At 38.4% G+C, this 23,724-nt stretch overlaps 1 long non-coding RNA gene across 1 annotated transcript; it reads left to right on the top strand.

The window, feature by feature from the left end:
* The first annotated feature begins 8,034 nt into the window (after positions 1–8,034).
* LOC134550582 (uncharacterized) lies at positions 8,035–14,078 on the top strand. Its single transcript, XR_010080363.1, has 3 exons — positions 8,035–8,164; positions 10,706–10,928; positions 13,358–14,078. It is a non-coding gene; the product is annotated as an uncharacterized LOC134550582 (long non-coding RNA).
* The last annotated feature ends 9,646 nt before the right edge of the window (positions 14,079–23,724 follow it).

Below are 23,724 nucleotides of genomic sequence, written 5' to 3' on the forward strand. Positions count from 1 at the left end.
GGAGTTTTGGGGGTGGTTGTTTTTTTTTTTTTTTTGGTACACCTTTCATTATCTCAAGATAATCCCCCATTTCAGCCTTTGTAGAAAATGTCAGTCTTTCTTCAAGGCAAACAAAGGAATGAGATGCAAAGGGCTGTATACATACCGAGAAACTGGAGACGAGTTATTACAGGATTAAAATAGTTTACAAGTGTTTATTAGTTTTGTACACTTTAAAAGGAGAGAATAGACTTAGCTTGAATGAGTCTTCTAGATCTAGAGAAAAGAACCTTGAAGGATTCTTACTGAATTTCATAAGCCCAGATTGCTAACAAAGATGAAATATAGGTACTTTATCCAGATGACGTGCATGACCAGTTACATCAGTCTCTTAAATGTGCAGATATTATCGTGTACTTCCTTCTTCACCCACTCCTTGTCTATGTCCAACAAAATACTGTTTTCCTCTGCTTCTTCCCCTTTAGATATGAACAAGGATGCCTAACTTCCAGACAACATAGTAAAAGTGCATTCTGTTGGAATGGATCCCTGATTCTCCTGTGCAGCTCTATGACTAATTTCCTAAAGATAGTATACGTATATAAATGCATTGTATTATTCCTAACTAATAAGTGTCACCTGAACTATCACCCAGGAAGCATGAACACCTTTCTTGCACAATCATTTGTCAACCTGCACGATACTGTGCAATACTGTGGCAAAGCTCTGGTCACCTAAGTAGCAGCTCAAATCTCTGCAGTAACAACTGCAACAGAAATTTGGGAAATTAACCTTTCCCAAACCAGTTTACCCGTGGCGATGAAAACACCTGTCACATCCGAGCTATTTTTTGGCCTCCTTCACTGTGCTCCAGAAGTGAAGAGACTGTCCTAATTTTCAGTGAAACAGATTTATGATAGGCAGCACCACACTTCGGTTCAGCAAAAAAGGAATACACAGACTTGCCAGTTTGTCCCAACTTGCTGTTTATTCTAGCAATAGTGCTGACAAATATTGAAAAAACACTGACATAAGTTAAATCAAAAGTTATATAAACACTCATCACAAGTTTTTATTTCCTGGGAGTGACAAATCTCTTTGGAACTTTCACTTTGCCATTATGAAAAGAAGAATAACCATTTTCTCTAAGTTACACAGCTTTACTTTTGACCTAAGGAAATTATACTGTCAAGAATTACAGAGGATGACATGACAGCACTTTGCCTCTGTTGTATCTGGGGAAAGGAGCAAAGAAGGGAAGATATACATGAAAACAAAAATGCAGATCTAGCTAGGAAAGCACTTTCAAATAGATTATTGCACTGCAAGGCTTGTGTTGGTGTTGTCCAAAGATCTGATTGTTTGTTGGGTTATGGTAAGGGAGGAGGTGAGTGCTATGCTTGGTTTTTCAGCACATTCACCACACAACAGCAGACACTCCTGTCACCTAGTATGGGATATATTGAATCCAAATGACACAGCTGACAAAAAGAGTTATGTAGCTCCATGAGCTTGTGTACTTTATTGCTTACATTAGCTCCTGAGAAGAGAAAAAAGGATCTCAATGGGCTGTAAATCTTCACTGAAGCTCCTCATGACATTGTCTCCTTGCATTAGGGAAAGCGAAGGTGACATGTGGTACCTGCCTATCATGAGTATGGCCAGCATGAGATGTTTCTGATGCTCAGCTGTCTGACACCTCTCACAGCAAACAGCCAGAATCCAAGCATGGACTGAAGGGAATAAACTTGCCAATACATCTTTTTGGAGACAAGTTTCACTTCTCATTATTCGCATGGCTGTATGAAGTCTTCAGAGAAAATTTAAAATTATTTGCAGATTCATATAAAAACTAAAGGATTCATACCAAAAAAAAAGTCAAAACATTTACCTTATTGTCCTTCTCTTTGATAAATCAATCTGCAAAGGTTGCTGACAAAGCCTTACAATATTTCATTTGCTGTTCAGTTGCAGACCTAACAGCTGCCAAGTCACAGCACTGCCTCCTAACAACTGCCTTGTTGTCAGTGAGTGAGTGAGTGTAACTTAGGGTATTTTAGTCACAATGGGGACATCAGGAAAGCATCCAGCTACCAGTATGATAAAACTTGTGGCTAGTTTGGGCAAGTTAGCTGGAAGAAAAATACCCCTGTTTTTTAGCCAAGTCACAATTAATAGTCAGCATTCGGATGATTTTGACATTTTCCGATTTTCTTTGGTATTCCTGCAGTCTGAGGCCATCAATCCCAGCTGACTGTAAAACTTAGGCAAATTGAAAAAAACTAACAAGAATTAGGTACAAAAAGCACATTTCATCATTAGTAAGTCCTGACCATTACCTGTCTGTCACAAGCCAGTGTCTCTGGCACAAAGGTAATTTTGCCTCTCTATCCACATCAGACTATCACAGCTCTATTTGTGGTCTCTGGTGTCCTTACATTTTAGCATAGAATCACTCAGACCGAATAACTGTGGTATTACTCAAACTCCTTTTCACAGCTACCAGGGCCAGCACCTTCCTGTTATCTTGCAGGTTTGAGGGGAATGAGACTTTTTCTTCCTTGCTGAAGGAAAGACCTGGAGACATATCTTTCTTCTTCTCAGGATGGATGCTTTTACCAGTAAGACTTAGAAAAACAGGAAGTTAAGAGGGCTGAAGCTGTGTAACCCTGTTCTGTCATGTGAGATGGGATTGATTTAAAGCGATTGGCCTCTTGCACATTCCTCTTACCAATTTTGTTATTTCCACTTTATAATGTCTGACTGCTGTGTTACTAATGGCATTAGCTCTGCTGCTGGAGCGTGCTGCCATGCATGTCATAAACTTTCATACACGTGTGGCATTACAAGCATGGCAATTTGACATCTGCCGAGTTTAAAGCATATTTACAAGAGATTACACAAACCAGAAGAGTTTATACATCTTTCTTTCAGAGATTAGCTTTGGTAGGCAAAGCCAAGAATAAATGCATCCTATGAATAGGGAAAGACTGTCACTTGTTTCAGGAAATCAATGTAAGAGTTGTTTCCTGACAGCACTCTCTGCTTAAGCTGTGGCTGTATAAAGCTGCTGAAGACAAACCAGCTTGCTAATACCTGTGTGCAGTGCAGAGTTCTCGTCTAGAACATATAGTATCAAAGAGCAACTTTTTATTACAGTACTTTATATAACTAAGTTTTGGCATGATAATGAGGCCAAGGTGAACAGGGCACAATATTCCTTTGCTCAGTTCATACTCATCAATTTATCTCTCCCCAAGAGACAGTCACATACACTATATTGTTCTAACTCTCACCACAGTTTGGAGTACTTAGTAACTTTCAGGAAAATTCTTACCTGTTTTGTGCTTGATCTGCAATTTGGAATGTGACTGAGAATATTGAAGGCATCCTTTCAACACACCCAAGCTCTGCTTTGTACAGTTACTGCATGTTTTTATGTACATATATAGATATACAGTGGTGAATAATTTAAAGAGAAGGATACACTTAGTACAAGGGAGACATGATGTGCTCATTTGATCTGCTTTGGTAAAGTTATTTTCCATCACAAAATTTGCAGAAATGATGTTCACTTAAATATTTAATAGTATGCAGAGACATCAGCATATCTTTTCCTTTGAAAAATACTTAATTATATCAGTTTGTATACTTAATAATATATATCATTTTAAATGATGAAACTAAAGTTATTTAAATTATGTTTAACATGGGTAAGGACGTTTTTGAGAAAATTAATGCTTTTTCAGCATCCAGTGAACACTATGCACTGTTTGAACTCCTAAGTGCAAAGCCCTGCTATAAAACCCAGTCCACAAAAACAACACCATGAGGCTCTGTTTCCCCAATGAGCCTGCGTACAATTTAGTTGAATTCAGAAGTCAGAAGATTTACATAGACATGCACACATACACAGACACTATAACTAACTTCGCTGCAAATTCTCCATAATCACTTGGTTCTTTCTTCTTCTGTCATCTCTTCCCTCTTCGGCAAAATGACAGCAAAATGGAACACTATTTTATTGATAACTGGTATAACAGGAGTTGAAACAGCTGAGTCTCTGACCTGGAATTAAGATTCCATGATTTTGATATCAATATTTGATACATTAATTTGTACCTATATTGAATAATCTGTCTGGACTTTCAAGGACATAATATGGCTACATTATAAGACCACTGTGGCCAGAATATGTTTTTCCTCTGCTGCATTCTAACAGGGTCCTTAAAGACTGTAAATAAGATATTTGCTCAGGCACTTTACTATCTAGAACTCCTGTATGAGAGTTAGGTTACCTCTATTTACTTTGGTGTTTGAGCAGAAGAAAATAATCCAAGTGTATTTGTCAATGCAAATTTGCATGGAGTTTCATAGGACCAGATCAAAAGAATCATTATGTTTCTTTAGTATGACTGCCTAAGTTCTAGTAAGTTTTAGTAAGTGCTTGTTACTTCATTCATATATGTTTTGAGTGTGTGATAAGGAATCTTTCTGGGATGCTAGCCAGTTTTAGTCTTAAAAAAGGAAAAAACCCAGTCTCTACCAGAAATCAAAAGAATAATATCCTCCCTGTGTCAAAGTTTAACAAAAGTTACGAGTGCTTTTGGGAGAAGTTATCATACTGATGCCTTAAGTTTTAGCTTTCATATTTTCCAGATTCTGTATCTAACTCTGAACTTCATATAAAGTGTTAGCAAGTTCTTTTCACAAGGTAGTTAGACAAAACAGTCCTATTCCAGCTTGAAAACCAAGAACACCATTGCAGCTTCAGGCCCAAAAAGGTATAAACAGCAGCAAATTGAGGAGAGCAATCTGGGAGGATGGGACTTCATCACTTGAAGCTGTAATTGGACAATTAACCCCAATATGTAAATGGACTGAAACTTATAAAAGTGTGAAAACTCCTGACCAGTAGTCCATGGATGGGCTCTTGAACTGCCCAAGGTGTATCCTTTGAAGACCTTTTAATAAATACCTACTTTATTCCTTTAACTCTGTCTAGTCTCTGTTCCAGCCTCTCAACAGAAGGCTTTCTGCTTGATCAGATTCTCTGTCACCACAGTAAAGACCAGATCCATGGTGCAGCTGGTACTTGATAGAATATGACAAGCGACCCTGACTGTTCGTGCCATCCCTGGCACCTACAAGTCTTCCACTGTATCTTTTATGTCTTAACCTGTGCTGTGCAAGCACAAACCCTTCCTTTCTTCCCAGCTATTGCAAACCCAGTAAATCTGTGTATCAGAACACATGAAATCTTAGAATGTGCTGAGTGCAGCTGAGTGAAGTGGCTGCACACTCACCACAGCAATCCAGTACACTCATGAGCAGCCCTCTAGCACACTGGGGTTACCAATATTCCAGTAACCCTAGCCTAGGATACTCATGAAAAGAACCCTTAAAAACTACCACATGCTTAGAAAGAACCTAAAAACTAAACACAAAAGATGTTGTGAAAGGACATATCATTTTTCCTAAGCGTGTGAAGAAATTGTTCCCAAAATTACAGTGTCTATTGTTATCTGATTTTAAAAGGCCACAGAAACAAAAATCTGGTTTTGACAACCAAAAAATATCTGTGATTAGTAAGGTTACTTGATATACAGGCTAGATCTCTATCCCAAGTCTCTATTACTACAGCAAAACCTCATTAAACCTCAATAGATAATTCTTCATCTACTGTGGTGTACAAAGTGTTTGTATATAGCTCATTTTTTAACCAATCTGTTTATTATAGTTTCCTTTTATCTTTCTTTCTCAATCTCATGCTACCACTCCACATTTTCTATACAACACAAACAGAAGAGGCCACAATTGAAAAGTATTGAAAAGTATTTATATTGATGTAACTGGGATGTTACATCAATATAGCAGGTTTGGGTGCATGTTCTTCCTCGGCAAATATAAAACAATTACACTTTTATGTCAGTATAATCCATTTTCCACCCAAGTCCCAAAATGATTGTTCCTTCTGAAGAATGTGTGGGAAAGGTCATCAAGAATATAAGCTCTCTATGGGATGTTTCCACTTTGCTTCATAATTAAATCCTTTGAGTTCTGATACTTCATCGAATTGAATGTTAAAAAAAAAATAGACCTTTCTACTTGGTTTAAAAAACAATAAAAAAAATCAGTATCTTGCTTTGTTCTTCAAGAAGTGCAGACAACATGCTTTTGCAAATTGACACTCACTGTCAAACACCATTCTCATGAGGCAAGATCAAAACAGTACAGCTAGATGTATGTACCTGAGCTGTAAATGGAGTATCCAGGCACTGTAGAGATAAAGAAAGAGATCCCTAAGTAGCAGAATGTCATATTAAGCCTTGCAAATCGTTACAGTATATCTGTACCCCCCAGGAAAAGAAATTAAAAATATTATTTCGGAAGCATTAAAGTATCTCGTTGGAACACACCTGTTTCCAGGAGGAGCACTGTAAAACCTGCCCAGGGAAGCCAGAGGAGCTGGCAGTGCACACGGCTGCCCAGAGCCAGGGTTCTGCCCTGCTCCCCTTATCACTTGCACTGCCCTGGGCCCTGTGCAGCCCCTGCAAGGCAGCAACCCAGGACAGGCCCCACTGCTCCCCACTGGGCCCTCCCCCTGCCCTGCTCTGGTCCCTGCTGGAGCAGCACAGCCTGTGACCCCAGGGGTGACAGTGCCCTGGGCACAGCTGTGGTGCGGCCACAGGGCTGGCAGTGACTGTGCCCAGGGCCCTGACGCCTTCTGCTGTCTACTGCTACCCAGTCAATGCTCCTGTCCAGGTAAACACACTCCGGCCTCAGAACCATGGGCAAGTTACTGTCATTAATCAGCAAACCAAAAATTATCTGTACAGTGTTGTACACTAATAAACACCTGGGTAAATGTCCTTTCTTCATGATACATTTTCATTTCTCTCTCCAAGTGTATATAATTCAGCCACTTCTAGGGGGAGAGGCTGGAAATCACCCGGCAAAGAGCAGAATGATTCCAAAAGTATCAGGCAAAAAGTAGTTGGAGAGGACCCCACTAGCTCTAGGCCAAAAAGAAAAAAAGGATAAGGAAAGGTTTCAAAATCCCAACCCTAATTTTCCTGCTATAATCTGCCTGAGATGATACTTGCTTTAGTCTTTCATCATCATTCACGTGGGCTTAGAACCTTAAATCTCTTCTTATCTCTACATTTAACAATACAGATGAAGATAATCAAGTAAGTGCATGAGCAAAAATATTACTGAACCAAGTTAATTACTTCTACCATTAAAACTCTCCATATGAATGAAAAATATGGCAGAAGTTCATTCTTATGACTTCTGTTGCCTGGCTCTTCTAATGACCACATAAGACATAGTCAACTAATCTCTCAGTAAATCTGTGGGATAAAATATATTCATTATTTCTGCCTCATAAAACTACACAGAATTTATTTTATAGAAATGTGGGGTAATTATGTTTGGTGATTCCTGGTTGGGAGGCCAAAATTTCAATTCAAAATTTTCAAAATTTCATAATGCGTGCCCTCTGCAACAGTCTGCATCTCCACAGCACAACCTATGTTAGCAGATGGAAAACAGGTCAAAAAATCTACACTTCCTTTCCAGATCATTAATGAGGCCTCTGTCCTGGCCTTGAATAGTGCTGCTGAAAAAATAGGAATTTCAAGGGCCTCAAATTGTGCAGAACCATTGGAAAGATTCCAGTCAGATGGATTAATGAATGTCATGGGAGTGAAAGATGCTGCATCAGGCCCTCACAACATGACAGGCTCAATCTTCATATTTCATTTTTCATTTATGGAGGTGAAGCAAATGTTATCCTGTGGGAAATGTGTAGTTAAATAAGGTATATTCAGTAAAAATTTTAGAAATACCAGATGGAGAAGAACCAGAAGGTACCAGTCACTCAACAGAATGAGGACATACTGCCCCACCAGTGGTTTTATTCCTAAGACTATTCAGGCAACTCCACAAGTAATGAGATGATGGAAGATTTTACTAATATGGCTGGTTTGTGTAGATGTAAGGCTTCCACTCTAAATTTCAAGAAAAAATTAGTGGGTTTTTTTATTATTATTTTAGCAGAATGTTACGAAGAAATAAGACAGCTAAGAAGGAAAGAAGAATTTGATGCCCAATGAAAGAAACACCTGATGGAGAACACTGGAGATCAGAAAATCATTCCATAATTGAGACTTCCATTCCTGTAAGTAAAAAACCAGGCATCAAACATAAATACATCAATTGAAAAACAGACGTGGGCAGTATTAGATTAATTTTTCTCCTAGGCTCCATCACCACATTTGCACATCTGTGCAGAAGAGAGAAACTCTTGAGAGTATGGGGGGGAAAAGGAAATAGAAATAATTCATTTTTAAAGACCTATTTACCACTGGCAAGAAAAAAAGCAACAAGTACAGGTATCTTGGTCATGGAAAAACTCAGAGCTACAGTACATTTTTTTTCTGGTGAGAGGTAACCAACAAGGATAATTAAACCTCAGAGGCATTTCTTTGTCTTGTGCAATTTTTCTTTGAGTGGAAAACAAGCTTTGAGGCTGCCCCAAGACACTCTTAGGTTTGCTATAGCCACAAATGTACACAATAAATGAAGACATTGCATTGATTTGCTCCTCTGTTTCATGAAGTGAGGCACCTTAATATTCACTAGGGACAAAGCACTGACAAAAAAAGAAAAGAAAAAGGAAAGAAAACCCTGGAAATTCTATACTTAATGGATTAAGAAAGAATATTGTCAGGAAATGTAGGGGTTTATTTTAAGTCATCAGCCGAAGCAGCCTGCCTTGCCTGTAACCAAGTGTATTTACTTGAATAGCAGCTGCTTGCTAGCATTCATGTGAGGAAAAAGCAGAAGAAAAGTATGTTATGTGGAAATTGTTTCTTAAATGCTTTAAATGCTTGGTTCTGAAATCAGCAGCAATACAGCAGAAATGTTTCCTGTACAGAGTTAATTTCAGTGCATTTGGGATGGTCATCGAACCTCACAGTTTACAAGGCCTTCCAAGAACCTACGTCAAAGTTATGTTCACATATTTAAGCCTCAGATTGTAAAGCCTTTCTTGTTACACAGACATCCACAGAAATTAGACTCCAAATTTGACTCCAAATTATCCACTCCCCTTCCCACTGCCCCTGTCAGCAAGAGAGGGACGACAGCAGAAACTCTGTGTTGGGATAATGATTCACTGAAAAGAAACACAAATGAAATAAGGAAGCAACAATATTAGGAACAAATGTATACAAAAAGAGGTTCTTTCCCAAAAAAAAGTTCTTCACCACCTCAACTTAGCCTTGTGTGGTGACCAGGACAAAGACAGGATTGTGGCTGTTCCCACCACTAGTGTTTCCCATCCCCAAGCCCAAACCAGCGGAAAACAATGACGGCCAAAACCCCAGAACTAGACTGTCTGTGTTGCACCATCACTTTTCCAGACAGCTGTGGAGGCTGTGTTCAGCTTGGCTCAGCCTTCCACGCCTCCTTCCACCACTGCTTCATTTCTTGCACCTGCTCCTGGTCTGCCATTCCTCCATTGCCAGTCCTTTTACTTAGAACACCTTTGGACATGAGTCTTGCCCTTTTTCCTTTAACCGGTGTTCGAACATTTCTGAAAATGGGGATCAATAGTATCAGTTTTGAAGTCAAGACAAATGGCAGATTTGAGAAGGTCTCTCTCTTTGTAACAATAAAAGGGGTTTTATACAAAATATTTTTGATTTTCAAAGATGTCGAGCAAGTCAAAACCTGTCCTCAGAAAGAACCATATGGATGCAGAGTTTCAGGAAAGCAGGAATAATAAGTCCTGAATTTTGAACTGCTTCTTGGTTATCTTCAGGAGTTTAGTGTAGTTATACACAACTAGAGGAGAATCTGTGGGACAGTATTCCCCATTTGTGATTCTCTTGTAACCTTTAAGCTATCTTTTTTGCTTTTGTTACAGCCAAATAAATGCAGTAATTAATGTTGATTTTGGTGCATGTTTGTTTATTTATTCTTATTTAGTTAGTTAGTTTTCTTCAGGAAGCAATATACCAACTTTTAGAAGTGCAGAGATAGCCTGGGGATTCTTTCAGCTGTGCACAACCCCAGCTTCAAAAAGATATTATCGTGGAATAAAGTTGCCAGGAGGCAAATACTATCTATGAATCCTCTGGTCCTGTAGTGCTGTAATGATAAGAAATGTCACTGTGGCATATTGTGCTGAATAACTAACATTCCTTACCTACCCTTTAAAAGTGCAGGGAGCTGAAGCTGCTGGTTATCATTAGAAAGGGAAAAGACATTCTAGCTTTTCTTCTTGAAATTGCACTGAAAACTTTCCTCTTAATTATGTCTGTGGCAGAGCAAAGAGTAGGAAGTAGGCACATGAAATATAGTTTAGCTATTTTAATTAAATAAGTTCTAAATATAACTAACTTTAATTTCAGAGAATAATTAAAAATTTAATTACTTAACATTGCTGTGTGACATCATTCAGTGAATTTTTCATGGAAAAATGCATGAGGATACTTGGTGTGCTTACTGGGATCCTTCTGTGATGCTAATAATAAGGAATATGATGGTGTTCTGTGTAAGTAAATATACCACTGAAAAACTGGGATATTTTCAGGGTTGTATTGCATATTTACAAGAGGGGTTAAAAACGTAAAATGGAGGGGTAATAAAGTCCTTGAGTTAATTTGATAAAACTTTTGTTTCTTCTACTGTGTCTTTATTTCCCTCATTTTAGCCTGCATTAGTTTGGGCAAACCCTCAGCCGGACGAACGTGAAGTGCCCGTGCAGAGGGTGAACCAGCTGTGAGTGACCCACTGATGCTGCAGTGGAGTCCCTGTTCTGAGTGCATACCATGTGAAATGAGGCCATGGGGAATAGCTGCTGCTGTCATCACACCACTCACTGCATCACACTTCCACACCTTGTGTCTGCAGTACAATGCCTGTGCTACCATCTGGTGAGTCTTTTATGATTTTCCTAATTCTGTTTTCTTCATTGGTCTGAGTTGTGACTGCAACTCTTTCCCTTACCTGTGTTTCTGCACTGAGCTATCATCTGCTTAATCCCTCTACTCTGGCACTGCTCCTCTCCCTGCCCAGGAAGCAGCTGGTGGGTTTGAACAGGGTAGTGGGTTGTTGTAGGACCTCACCTGGAGGATGGAGAAGAGACATTTCCAAGCTGCTTCTCAATGGGGTTGGCTGGAGCTCAGTTATGTCAGTTTAACATCGCCTAAATACAAACCCTGGCTTCAGTTACAGAATCACAGAATATTCTGAGTTGGAAGGGACCACAAAGATCATTAATTCCAATTCTTAATTGAATGGCCCGGTACAGGGATCAAGCCTGTGGCATTATTAGCACCATACTTTCACCACTGAGAAAATCTCAGCTGCTGCCAAATCCATCTTTTTCTATTGTTATTTTTTTCCTCATTTGCCATTTTACATCTGTCCAAAGACATCACCACAGAATAAGCATTCCTTATTAAATTTACTCATACAAATTCATTTTTCTATAAGCATGGTATGAAAGCTACAGATTACAGACAAAAATTTCAGCAGGGTGTATATATGTAAAATAAAGATATGTTCATTGCTCTTTGCAGTATTGTAGCTTAGTCTGCTCAGAGACTGTACAAACATTTGTACAAGCAGCAGCTCCAAGTCAATGCAATCTTCTGCCTCTATATACTGTAGTATGCACAACTTGGAAATTAACATTTCTTCAGTTTAATTACACAAACGTACGCAGAAATAAGCTCAAGAGGAGAAAGCACATCGATATATGAATCCGTCTGAAAATATGGATGAAATTTGAGGGAAATTTTTATGCATTACTATTGATAAAATCATAACTCTGTGAGGAAATATACAGAAGACTATCCCAGCGGATCAGTGGTTCATCAATTGAGTACCTAGCATAGGTGAAAAAAAACCTTTGGAACTCTATTAATTAGTCAGGGAACATAAAAAAACTAAGAATAGAAGTAAAAGTAGAGAAAACTAAGAAACTTGCAGACAAAAAATAACAAAAAATTGGTATTCCTAAAGAAAAACTGATGATTGCAGTTATTCTATCAGAAAGCAAATTTAGGGTATTTTAATGGACATGAACAGATGACCTCAAGAGGTTCCTTTTAAATGAAACGATTCTGTGATTCTGCAGCTTTATCCTTCTCTGTGGACATGCATTTTGCTTGGCAGATCCAGTAGGACACACCAGTGTCTCATGGAGAGTGAGTTATAATCATTTAGTCACGGGGAGAATTAAACACTGACATATATCTCTATCTAACTGTTCATGCATGAAAGACTATAAATAGCCAACAAAGAATTAAAGTCGGAACTTAGGTGAATCTTAAGCAATACTTAAATTTATTACAGAAATAAAAGTGACAGTACCTTGTTTTAAATTCCCTCATTTCTAGAGATAAATATATGCATAAAGCAGAGGAAGTTGCTGATTTATGATCATTGCCCATCTTTGTAAGTGCTCAAACTACATTTGGACACACATTTGAGCTACTGAGATGCCCCACCCTGAGCCTCCACATGTGCACCCTTCACTCTTTGGCTCCAGAGCCACAGCTGAGCTTATGCCCTGGCCCCTGGTCCTGGACTGAGCTGCACCATGGGAGTGCCAGGCCTGCCTTGTACCTTGCCAGTCCTGACCCCGCTTTCATGGCTTGGCTCCCTGGCTTGGCTCTGGACTCCCATGAGATGGAGCCCGTGTCAGAGAGGTCCCTGTGCTGCCTTGCTGTCAGCTCACCTTCCCTTGAGGAGCAGCCCCCTTGCTGCTCACTTGGTAGTTTTGTACTGAGAACAGAGAATACAAAAGAACTCTAGGATCTATACAGCTGTGTATTAAAAACAATGTGTTATAACATAACAATTAGGGTTCATTGCTCTTAATGATGTTGTCCAAAGTCAGGTGTTTCAATTCGAAATTTTTGGCCAGTGATTTCAAAGTAGGGAGATTTTTTGCCTCCGTTCCTATTCTATGCCATAACCCATATTCTTTCTAGCTAAACAGATGATAGTTTTATGCTTTTGCAAGTTCTACTCAGGATGTAAAATAACATCATGGGATCACAGGATATTTGGGGTTGGAAGGTAGCTTTAAAATTCCTCTGGTCCACCTCCTCTCCAGTGAACAGGGACATCTTCAACTAGATCAGGCTGCTCAGAGCTCTGTCCAACCTGCCACTGAGTGTTCCCAGAGATGGGACATCACCACCTCTCTGAGCAACCTGTGCCAATGTTTCACCACTCTTGTGGTAAAAAACCTATATCTAAACTAAATATTTTCTCTTTTAATTTAAAGCTTTTAGTCGTTGCCCTACTGTAACAGGTCCTGCTAAAAGTTTTTTCCCCATTTTTCTTATAGGGCCCCTTATACTGCAATAAAGTATCCCCTGAGCTTTCCTTTCTTCAGGCTGAACAACCCCAGCTCTCTCAGTCTATTTTTGTGAGAGAGGCCCTCCAACTTTCTAACCATCTTCACGGACAGCCTCTGGACTGCTTCGGTCGGTGCAGGTTCTTCTTCTATTGAGGATCCCAGAGATGGATGCAGCACCCCGGGTGGGGTCTCTCCAGAGCAGAGAGGCAGAGTCACCTCCCTTGACCTGCTGGCCACGCTGCTTTTGATGCTTTTGGCTTTCTGGCCTGCAAGTGCACATGGCCACGTCGTGTCCAGCCTCTCATCCACCAACACCCCCAAGCCCTTCTCAGATGGGCTGCTCTCAATCCGTTCATCCCCCAGCCTGTGTGGATACCCACGGCTGCCCTGGCTCAGGTGCAACACCTTGTGCTTGTTCTGATTAAACCTCATGAGATTCCCATGGTCTCACTTCTTGATCTTGTTCAGGCTCCTCCAGATGGCATCCCATCCATCAGGTGTGCCAACAGCACCCCTAAGCTTGGCACCATCTTCATGGAAAGTAAATAACTTCAATGTCCATGGAGTCAAGAAGGAATCACATGAGTGGAACGTATGTCATTATCACAGCCATTAAAGAACTGTGAAGAAGGTTCATACATTTATCTGCTTTTTCAAGAAACCTCAAGACATTCCTTCTAAATTTGATTGACTGTTTTAATTATGTATTACTCTGAGAGGTTTTATTATTTCTGATGTATTTTAACTGCACGGTTGTACGGTAATTAGAAGGTTTTGTTGAACAATTACATAAAAATTAAATGAATTTTTATTAAGCTGTTACCTCTAGTGCTATCTACTGTAAGCTTGATGGGATCTTTTCATGAATCTCCCTGCAGGCTTCTAATTGACAGTGAATCACAGTGCTATTTCCTTAGTTAAAAGACGCCTGCAAATTTCCATTGCTTTGTAGCAGATATTATTGTGGTCATCACATTCCTATGAATAAACTGCCAGCTTTAGAAAATAGTGGTGCTTTGTTGTACCATAACTTCCATGACATCACTCATGGTTTCTCTCTTACTATTCATTTTTCAAGGTAAATTACTCAAAGTGTTTTGCGGATTTTTACTGTAAAAAAGGTCACAAAGAGGATGTAGGCATAATGTAGGGAGAATGAGGAACTGAGCTGAATGATCACCATCCCTATAGAGTTTAATAGCATTAAAAACCACTCCCTCCACCTTTAGAGTTGTATTTTTTTTCTGACACTTCTTTAGGTAGAAAATTTAATGCATGAAACACACATTTCAGTATTTAGAAATATTCTCAAATGTGAGCAACTTACAGTTTTATCTGTTCAGACACAAAAGAGAAGCTGTTTATAAGAATGGTAAATAGTTTTTTCCTTTGAGACTGACTATCTTCTGGGGAAAAAATATTCACACAATTTCCCTTTTGGTGTTTCTTCCTGCCCTCTTGTCATCAAGGCGAACTTTGCTTTATCCCAAGGAAATATACGTGAGATAAATCCACCACACAGCCTGCAGTTCCTTACAGGCAGATGCTGTCAATATGTGTGTAGGTCTCTTGCCTTTCATGTTCTGTTTCCACAGATGCTTGTGTCTGTTGCCTTTGCAGGCTTTGGTGTGTTTTCCATCTTTCCTCACACTGATTCTTCTTACATTGCAAATTACCACAAGAGCAGGGTAAAATACAGATCATTTGGTGCCCATTTTGGTTCAGGCATATGGAAGAAAAGTCTTCCTGCCATGTCTTGCCTACATATCATTGCAGTGCAGACAACTACAGCAGCCTCCTGGCACCTGTGGGCCAAATAAATTCTATTCATATGCAACTCGTAAATAAGGTTACACACTTGCTAAAGAGAAATGTGTATTTTATGGTTTTATTTACCCACAATTAAGACAGCAAATGCAAATGCACACTTCTGTGCTACTAGAAAAGGCCAGCATAGGAAAATGTTATATGAATTATCTGTCCTGTTTCTGGCAGTGTTATCAGATTGATTCCATAGAGAAAGTGCATCCCTATATGCATATGCATAGTATCTGTTTTCCTACAGTCATCTTCTGGGGAAGAGCCAGGTTTATCCTCTGAATCTCTCTGGGAGCAGAGGTAGAAGGCATTTGGACCTGATATTGCTTCTGTGTGGTGCATAATACTCCATGTAGATAAAGAAATCCTACTTGTGTAATAAAAATGAAATAGACTAATGACAAGAGAAATAGAACTACTAGAAAAGAAGTTGATGCAAATTTTCCAATTGTACCACTAACTAGATAGCAAACTTGGTATATCATAGCCTGGAATGTTTATTGGTGGGAAAAGGATAACTATACAACTATTCATTACATTGTTATGTTTTCAGATCTAATAATTCCTCCTAATCTGTTGTCCTCTCCCCTCTGCTGTCTGTAAAGGTCCTGTTAGTATGCCTGTTCTGAAAAAGAAGTCTGTAGATATCAGCATATGAAAGCACGTTGTGATTGATACTACCTGTTGCATGGGAATGAAATTGCTTGAACGAGGAAATTTATGGATTTGTCCAAATTTAGCTGCTTTGCTGCAGATACAGAGGTGATGACCCTCATCCTGCCCTTTCTTCCCGTGTTTCAATGTAAGATGGATGGGAAAGATATAGAAAAAGATGTGCTAATCCCTCACATGAAAGCAAAGAGATTCCAGAGGAGCACTGAAAAATTAAACTTGTTCCTACCAGGATTCATTCTGCCCCTTGCTCCTCACAACAGTGCTAGAAGGGATCCATTGAGATTTAGCTTTTATAATAAGAAACCTTGTCATGCAGTAAACCATCATCAGTTGTGCTCTCTAGAATATACAGATGTTTTCATACCCTTGATATAATCTGTATGACCTCTGAATCCTCTGGGTTTTGATCTGAACCTTTCTGATGTACATTAAGCAAAAATTATGCTTAATATAATCAGGAGCAGGGGTTTTGTTTGTTTCTCTTCTGAGAGGATCAAAGGTCTGAAAATTTGCTGTATGGAGGAAATCAAATCCCCCTCCTCTCAGACTAAATCTGAACCTGATTTTCACCCTCAAATATTCATGCATGTAATTTAATGGGATCACTCATGATGTACAAGCAGCATTTAGCTCACCTCAAATATATTAGATACAAGTTAAATTGAAGCAGGATTATCACAGATATAGTTTTAGAAATACAGAAAATGAAACAGAGGTGTGATCATCTAACCATGTGGTTAAAATAGAATTCAGGTTTCCTGAGCAGAGGTCATTGAATGGTTGTCTGCCCTGAAAGAAAAGTTGATCTTCTAGGGAAAAAAAGTTATCTTTGTTTTGAAAAAAAGAGGAAAAATAGTAAGAATTTTTAAATATGGAGAAATAGAGATCAAAACAAAATTATAGAAATGTTGCACTTTGCTTAAAGGAAGGAGTGCGGGAATCCAAAGCCTAAGGCCCCCAATTTCAACTAAAACTCCCAGTGCTTCTAATTTCCAAGCTACTCCCCATACCTAATGAAAGGCAAAGGAACAAAAACCCGCAACAAGTCTCAAGATGGCAGCTGAGTTACAAATGAGTTACAATATTTAAAAATCTTGAGTTACCAGCTCCTGAGTGAGACACATCCTATCTGCTCATCCCAAGATACAGCTCAGATCACACAGGCAGCAAACCTGGAAAAACTACATAACCTGAAGGCCCTCACCTCGGGCAGATCTCTGACCACTTCCAGATGCTTTGGCAAGGACCCTGGACCCCTAACCCTACCTACAGCTCAAGTTTTGCAGAGGAACACGTGAGCCACAGAATCCCAGCTGCAGCAGGAACCAGACACCCATATAAATATGCAGCAAGCATGCTCTTTCAACTGTCTTTTCTAATTTTTACAAACAAAAATTTCTAATTAAAATGTATTTGGTCATAAAGGAACTACCTATATCTACTCTTGATTCCTAGTTCTTTCAATACTGGATCATTATTTACATGGTCTCCTAAATGTGAAGACTAACAGGGTTTGGTAGTTTTCGAATATAGATTTCATTGAAGAAGGTCTAAATTTAGTAACTTGTACTACATTTAAACTGCTTTGGTGGCAAAGTCTTTGCTACATATGAAAAAGTCTCTCTCTCTCTCCCCTCACCTGCCCCATTTCCTTCCTTCATGCAAAACTACTTTGGGATCATACCAAGTATGCCATAGAAACAGTTGGGGGTAGAGGAAACGTTGGCAATGCCTTGTCCATCTTACAGGGTTGTACGAGGTGCATCTGAAGGATTTTACTGAAGGAGAATTGTATAAAGACAAGGGGATCTACAAAGACACAAGAGACCTCTAGAAGCAGAAACTTTCTTTGTGAAGGCTGCTTTAAACAGAGTACCAATAACGTATAAAAATGCTGAGTCATGTTCAGAAATCATGGGATAAGTTTAGAAGTTAGAACTAAAACTTATTTTCATGCCTTGATTCCTAATTTCAAATGTTTAAAAGTCAACTATGACATGCCATCCACCTGTGCCTCTCAAACTGATCTTTAAAATCAAAGGAATGAGTAAGCTCTTTTTACTTTTAGCAAATATTGTAAACTCTTTTTACTTTTAGCAAATATTAATTTTTCTTTTTAAATGGTTATATATATATAACCATATATAATATATAACTCATATATTCAGTTGACTGTACTTTCCAGAGCCAAAGCAATAATACCATAATAAACAAGAAAGATCATAATAAAATAGCAAGACTTGAGAGTATAAAAATTATTTTGACTCAGAAGTCTCTGTTTTAATTGCACAAGAAGATCATGGAATTGGGAGAGAAGTTCTTGATTTTAATTATTTTTTTCTTTTCTCAACTGATAGAAGTCCACTGAAAAAAACATCCTTTCACTGGTAGTTTTCCAGAGGAGAAATATAGCAGTTCATACTCACTTTTCTTTCATAGTACATCGGAATGGTGACCAAAGTTGATATGCAATAAATGAAAAATTAGGAAAAATTTTCTCTTCATCTACATCCTTTTCAATATTAACAATATTCTTCTGTTTTGTTGCTTTGTTTGTTTGTGGGAGCTTTTTCTTTGGTTTTTTGTTTGTTTGTTTAGCTAACCAGAGGGCTTTCTATTTTTATTGCATATATCTATCTTCAAGCTCATTCTGCTCTTGACCCACAGAGGCCTTGGGTTAAAACCTTTGTGCCAACTGTAAAGGAATAGGAGCCTTGGCCCCCAGCTGTAAATAACATAAATATCTACCTATTTTTGACAATATGAAACCGAGACTTTGCTTCTGAATAGATATGTTAGCAAAATCCTGCTTTTTGCAAACATTCTCAAAAGCTCTCTTTTCAGTTCTGCTATGGAACAAAGGAAATAAAATTGAAGACATTGTCACAAAATGAAATTGTCAGCTTTGGTTAGCAGATGTATATTTCATCTCCTTGTGCCCATCATTAGTAGCTCTTTGTAGGACTAGAAAATGAGCCTCTATTCACATGGCACTTTGGAAAGTGTGTAAATGTTATCTTTTATGGGGAATAAAAAGAGTTTCTGATTCCAGTTTAAAATGAACACACTATTGTTATGAAAAAAGGCTTCAGTAGTGGGGACATAACGACTGTAAGTCTGGAGCAAATTTGTCATTATGAAAAAATGTGCCCACTTTTCCCAATAACTCCCTTTCATTACGGAAATCTTTGGCTGCTTTACCTTTGTGAATCTACCTAGATTTCCCACTTTCACAAATCTTGTTCCCCCAAGACAGCTCTGTAATGAGAGTGAAGTGTTTTTATTATTGCTTTTGTTAATCATGCTTCCTGCATACTGCAAAGTGCTTCTTACTCTAAACTGTGCCAGAATTATCGGGGAATTAATCAATACTTGTTACCAGTCATGATCACAGCTGTTAATCACAGCTGTAATTACCAATTGATTAATTAGTGTAGCCCTGTTCAAAAGTCAGGAGTCATTAAATTTCCAGTACACGTATCTTTAAATTCAACCCAATATCCACAAAGCAACATAAGTACATTTCAACCCACCACAATTTATTTAAAAATGCTTTTTATTAATAACTTTTAATTATTACAGTGGTTTCCAGTAACTCAAACTGAATTCTTAGTCTATATATAGTTTCCCTCTGCATACCTACTCATAATAATTCAAAGAAAACCCAACCTGCACACGTTTAGGGACCTTGCTTTGAATTACCCTTTCATTGTGATAGATGCCATAGCTAAAGAACAACATTTGAGTGTATTCCAGAGGCTGATACACTGAAATTATTTACTCTCTTCTGCGAGTGAATGCAATTTATATTAGCAAAGCAGCATTTCATTATATTAACTCAGGTACTGGCTGATTTCTACTGGAGAGTGTGTATTGTCTAACTCTTAATTCATTGACCCTTTTTCTCCATAGATCCAAGCAGAAGAATCTGAATCCATTGCTTGAAGTTTTAACAGAGTAAAAGGAATGAAGTTATCTCTTAGAAGATAAATATATTTCCTTATGCTTTCTAGTCACTTAGAAAATTTATAATAGTTTCTGGTAAAATCACCAGTCTGCCTTTGCTCTCAGTACTCCATTAAAATGACTTTGATTAAAATCCAAAGGTCAGTTCTTGATTTAAAACATACAGTTCTTCCTTTGAAAGAGTACAAACCCTAGGCAATTGTAAAATTACTACATATAGTCTACTTCATTGTCTCATAAATTGTGTTTGTATGTGAATTTTGGAATACAATTTTGTTTGGCGGCATGTGCTCACCCCACTGCTTTTCTGCCTATGACATCTAGCTACTCCTCAGTCAGTTTTTCTTTCTCTTATTACCTCCTCCTGTCCTCCTTTTTCCTTTATAATCAGGAGATCCTTTCTGTCATCAGATGCAATTAGCGATCTCTTACCTGATTGCCACATTCTGGTAACGTTTAGACATGAGAAGCTGATATACCATTACTGTACTATACCCTACTGTAGTATTTGAATGTACAACTACCTGTTGCACATCTCATACTTTATTATTCTCAAGCAAAGTACAAGGATTTTTTCTATCATTCTCCCATGACTTTTCAGTGACAGACAAGAATACTGGGGAAAATTAGTCCCCAATATATCAGTGTCACCAATCCTGCTCAGTGATCAATTGAAAGTAATACCCTGCACATAGACATATCTGCCTGCCTTAATGACCCCAAGAAATCAGAAAAGGATTCAGCTAATAAGTAAATACAAAATGTTTTCATGGAATATATTACTGTAACAAATTTTAAAATCTTTTAAATGGAGGCAGAAAGAAAAAATTATTTTGTTTCATATGTTGTACATTTCCAATATGTTAAATACAATTTCACCATCTAATGAACTTCAATATGAAATAAATTTACTTTAAGAATATTAGTAATACTTAAGTATTTTACCTAGAGCAAAACACTTATGTATTTTAGCCTGATTTAAAGATATTTAATGGTAGCTAAACTTTATCTTTCTATATGCATCTGCTCATACAAAAATATTTCTACTGACTGACACGCTGTACCACTGGGCCAGAGATAGTGGGGTTTTTTGTTCCAGATGTAGTTACTTTATCACACAGCATGGTTTTCTCTTACCTCTCAACTAGAAAAAGCATAGTAGCAAAAATAGAAAGCACTGAAAACATAATGGCTGGATCCCTTGGATTTCTTGATAGCGTTACACATTATATATCCATATTAAAAGCAAATAGCTTTAGCAAGGATAATGGTGTCTTACAAAGAATATCCAAGGAATTAGAGGCCATTACCCAGTGGCGGAATAGCTCTGTAATATCCCTGTAAGTTCTGAAGCTGGGCTATGTCTGCTCTTCTCACTGGATATCTATTGGTGCTACTGATGTCCGTCCTAAGTGCTGTCATTACAGCTTGCAAATTGCTAAGCCATGCAAATTCAATGCTCCTGGGAGCAGAATAATAAAGGTTATGCATTGTTAAATGTGTCAATGATTCAACTCCCATTTCCCTCAGCAGTTTTATAGTGGATGCCCATTCTGCCTCACAGGGACAAATAAAAAGGGGTATTTTCAAACAATATCCAATTTCAAACAATATCTAAAGGATGAGATGTCACGGTCTCTTGGCAAGTGGCTACTTGGATGGCAGAGCAGTTTGATTTGCAACAGTTATAAAACAGCTATTTCTGACCCTAGAGCGTAGCAGAGTTAATTACGGTAGCAAGCTGTTTGGAGCAACTAATTTATATTGTGATGCTTAGCTGGCACAAGAAAGAAGAGATTTGTCAAAATATACTAAGACAGCTCCCCCAAACCTTACTTTGTTTTGTAACCCAACAGTAAAAATCTTGTTTTTTATGACAGAGACAGAACATAATCAAGGGAAGGTGTGCCTTCCTTGTCCTTAAGGCCATATTTTCAGTTCCAAAGAGTGTTAGCTGACAGGCCAAACATGTTGTGCAGAGTCTTTCAGAAAAAGAAAAGTGTTGGAGTTTTTCTTGTTTTCACAAGAACTACAAGTTACAGAGTGACAGTCTTTTGGCTAGGCTAGAGAAAACTTTCAAGGCTAACTGTGTAACAAATGAAGGACCCAGTCATCCACCTGCTGCTTACTTATCTCTTGTAATCAGACTGCAGAGGTACTAGTGACTTAAGACAGCTTTGCCATCATTCTCTGGCATTCAACCCTGTTCAATAGTTAAATGAGAAGGAAATGTCATTGACAAAATTGCACAATTTCTGTGTTTATGCTTTAAAATGGATTATTAGAGGAAACTGAATCTTGAAGGGCAGAGAACTACAAATTTGGGTTCTAGCAAAATTTTCAGCAATTCACTTCCTCCATCCTTGCTTCCACTTCACAGTTCCCACAGGAGGTGTCACCCACAAGTTGGGAAAAGTAACCTGAGCTGTATTAAGACATCATCAGCCTGAATCTGTGTGGTGTTTATTAGGACTTTGTCTGAAGTTTCCACTCTGTGTCTTCAACTAAGCTCTTTCAAGTTTGGATGGATAATTATCTATTGTCTGTGTCTTCATTTGGTATCTATCTGACAGATGAGCAAAGTAAAAGGGTATTCAGGATGGCAAACTAAACATTTGTTTCTATCAGGTCACACCTTTAAGACCAGATAACTGAAAAAGGGAGATGGCAAACTCTCCCAACTCTCCCTCTTCCCTCTCTTCTGTGCCACAAGTCTAGAGGCATTGTCCTTCTGGACCTCACTTACTCCTCTCAGTACCATGTTGTGCATGATCTTGGTTCTAACAGGCAGAGATTTCTGCACACACATTATCAAGAGGTCCCAAGGCACCATGCAATTCTTACCAGTGAATAAAGCATCATAAATTTCAGTTTATGAACCAAGCTTCCCTGTTGGTCTTGTTTGATGTCTGCCTAGTGGAGTGAGTTATGGGAGAGAAAAAACAACCTTTCTCATTTTCCTGTTTAATAGCTTTTTTTTCCAGAACAGTGGAATATCAATAAAAAGTGAAGTTATTTTATCACTGTTATTTACCAGAGCATGGCACTTTATGCTCTGCTAATCTGTAAGATTCAGTTTTGACACAGCTCCTCAGCTCTTATTTTATAAACAACATGGACAATCTCACATATTTCACCAAAGAGAATAAAGAAACCAGATGCCAAATTCTTAACTCCAGTTAGCAGGAAAAAAATATCATTATTGATAGACAAAATATAGGGTACAGACTTTGCCTCCATTTGAGAACATACAGTCTGAGCACTGTATGAACAGATTTAACATAACTCTGATCATCTTCCTTTCACATTGATTCTAAATGATTAATTGGATCTGTGAAAATTAGGCAAAAGGTCACCCCTCTGGCAGCTAGGCTGTCAAAGTCGCTAACTACTTTGATAAATATGGGCTCTGATGACTTACCGAGGCTCTCTTCAGCCCATCAGATATTCTTATGCATATTTAAAAACATAATTTAACTTCTCATATACTTTATTTTTAGTCTGTTCCTACAAACAGGAGGATGTAAACAGAGTGAGAAAGGAGTGTTTTAGAACTAAAGTATTATAAGTTTATATCAGAGAAGATTCGTTATGTCATGTTTTAAAATCAGAGAGGTTGAGGAGGATTTGCATGCCAGAAGGTGCATGCAAATTTTAGAATATGTGGTTTGATTGCTTGTCTTGATTTTGGTTGGGAGAGAGTTCATTTTCTTTTCAGTAGTTGGTACAGCCCTGTGTTTGGGATTTAGTATGACAATAACAATGCCAACACATCGAGGTTTTGGGTTTCAGTAGTGCTTCTGCTAAGACTTTTCCATTTCCCAGGCTCTGACAAGATGCAGGCACACAAGAAGCTGGGAGGGAGCACAGCCAGCACAGATGACTGGAACTGGCCA

Source organism: Prinia subflava, chromosome 5, assembly GCF_021018805.1.
Source record: "Prinia subflava isolate CZ2003 ecotype Zambia chromosome 5, Cam_Psub_1.2, whole genome shotgun sequence".
NCBI lineage: Eukaryota > Metazoa > Chordata > Aves > Passeriformes > Cisticolidae > Prinia > Prinia subflava.